Below are 2,538 nucleotides of genomic sequence, written 5' to 3'. Positions count from 1 at the left end.
AACCTGGGAAGGCATGCAACCTCTTCTCCGTTGTACTCCCATTGGAGCCTGCTTGGTCATGTATAGGTCTGACTCTGCTGAGCTGTGAGTTCCTGGAAGAAGGAAGTGTCTGGAACACTGGTGCCCAGTGCAGGGCCTGGCTCATGTATGGCACTCAAGAAATGGTGCTTGTCTTGCATTGGTTGTCAGGAGGTTTCAACTCTATTCAGCACTGTAAATAATCCAAAAATCAGTGACCTCGAATGATTGATGGGGTGAGGGTAAGGAGTGAAGAGGAATCCTTTAGACTAAGGCCATCTTCCTGCCTCTCTATTCTCCAACTGCTTTCTGTTTGTTGGAGGGAAAAATAACGACTGATTTTAACTTACATCACCAAAATATGTCTACTGCTAGACAAATTGTGTTATTCATCCAGAATCCAGTCACTCCCACCTCATTTTTCAGTGAAAATGAGGCTGACCCTCAGAATGTGGCTATGAAAGCCACTCTTTGAATGGCTGTGTCAGACCCATAGACACAAGGTTTGTTTTATAACAGTAAAGAGTTAAGAGAAATGTTTCAGAAAAAGACCAAAAATTCCTGTACAGAGGTTTTGTGGGTTTTTTTTTTTGGTTACACTTAACCTATTTGTTTTTCCTTAAGGTATGTCAAAGTCCAGACCACCTTATAAAATATTACAGTATCTATTGGTTGGTTTGTTCTGCCTTTATTTCTGCCTCGTCCAGGCAAAAAAGTATGAGTTTCACCAGTGGCTGCACGCACCAGAATTCTGCTTGCTCAGGCTTTTGAATGTGTTTTGTTTCTTTCAACAAAACTCTCTGTCATGGACACACTCCCACTGCAATCCTCTCGCTTTGTTCTGGGCCCAGTGATTGATAGGAGCTAGTGTTTAACTTCTAGAGTAGTGAGTAGAGCTATAAGGCCTCTACATATACATAGTGGGGTTTGAGATGAGCTGATAAACAGAAAGTCCTTAGAGACCTTGGAAAGAAGTGCCCATGATAAAGGAAGACAGAGAACAAGGTTAGGCCTTTGAGGAGGTCCTAAAGGCAGAGACCAGGTAGGGACCCAGCTACAAACAACCAGAGGCCCCCAGTTAGGGTCATAATGAGGTCAGTGGTAAACCAACAAGTCAGCAAAGTCATACTTGATCCACAGGTAACAGTAAGAATGGGACTAAACTCATAGAAGCTTCTAGAAGCTTTACTTATTTATATTTTGGCATTTATTTATTTATTCCATGAGAGACAGGCAGGCAGGCGGGTCCTCCCACTGTGATTTACCCGTGGTCTCAGCCGGCCTATATCGACAGCATGCACGCGCCTGGCTTGCTGAGGGAGATCTTAGACACAAACCCAGGACTTTACCTGGTGCGTTCAGTTGTGCTACCGCTTCACCATCCTCTGGCCCCTCTAGAGGTTTTAGAATGCCGGGAATGCCAGTGGTCATCGTCTTGTCTCAAAGATTACCAGGCACCATAGCAAAGGTCACTAAGTGGTTCACTACTAGTGCGTGACCTGGCTACACGCTCTTCTAGTGTACAGTCCTTTTCATCTCAGGGGTGAGGTGCTTTGTAGGGTCTTAGCCGTACTTGGGTCTCTGCTTTGCTCATTTATAATCGAGGTTGCTGCCATAGCATTGGCGGATCAGTCTCTACCCTTTTCTGCAAAGGTAGCCCTCTCTGCGACTGCTGGGAAGCCTAGATGGCCAAATGTTTGACTTAAAGTCCAAAGCTGGCAGATCCCTTTCAGGGTGGAGCCACCTACCCTGACAAACCAGGGAGAAAATGTCAGTACCCTGTGCGAGGCAGAGACCTGTACCTGTGAGGACAAACCAGGTCATTTGCCTTACAACACCACGCAAGGCTGGAAAAATACTCACCGGGTCCAGTGCAGCCCCACTCTGTGCTCCACGGGGGCGGGGTGAGCTCAGTGCCTGTGTAGTAGTGGTGGGAACTCAGTACCAGCTCCGTGTAGCAACTCTGTTGGCAGCTTTGGTGTAGCTGCTTTCACTGCTTCTGACCCAGAAAACGCTCAGAGAATGACTGCAGGGAACGCATCTTCAAGGTGAAGCTTTCACTCCAGGTGGGGGCGGGATGCGGAGTTGATCCCCAGGGTTCAATACTTACTTCTTAAATGTGCTGGGAGCGAGCTTTGTTTATGCTCTGCCCCAGAGGAAGTCGCTCCACATCTCACCCTGTTTTCCCCAGCAAAGAGTGCCTTCTGCTTGTTTTGCATAAGCCTGTGCCTCCTCTGCAGGAGAGGCACAGAAGGGATGGGGAGCTATAAAACTCCTGGCAGTCATAATTCTTTGCAAACAGCAGAGTTAGTGAGCAGTGTATTTGGTTGGCGAGTGATCATTACAGTGTGTACTTGGTTTCTGTCTGTAACGTGGTGGGAATGCTTTCTCATTCAAGTGTGAAGGGAGTCAAAATGAAATTGTCTATATGTTTTCCTTTTATAAAACTTGATGCTTAAAGCATCAAAAGTCCTCAAAAAAGAGATGTTCTGTGGGTAAAATGTACTCGGTGCACCTTGC

The sequence above is a fragment of the Tupaia chinensis genome, unplaced genomic scaffold (assembly GCF_000334495.1).
Source record: "Tupaia chinensis unplaced genomic scaffold, TupChi_1.0 Scaffold000075_1, whole genome shotgun sequence".
Lineage (NCBI taxonomy): Eukaryota > Metazoa > Chordata > Mammalia > Scandentia > Tupaiidae > Tupaia > Tupaia belangeri.
Note: the sequence above shows the minus strand (reverse complement) of the source record.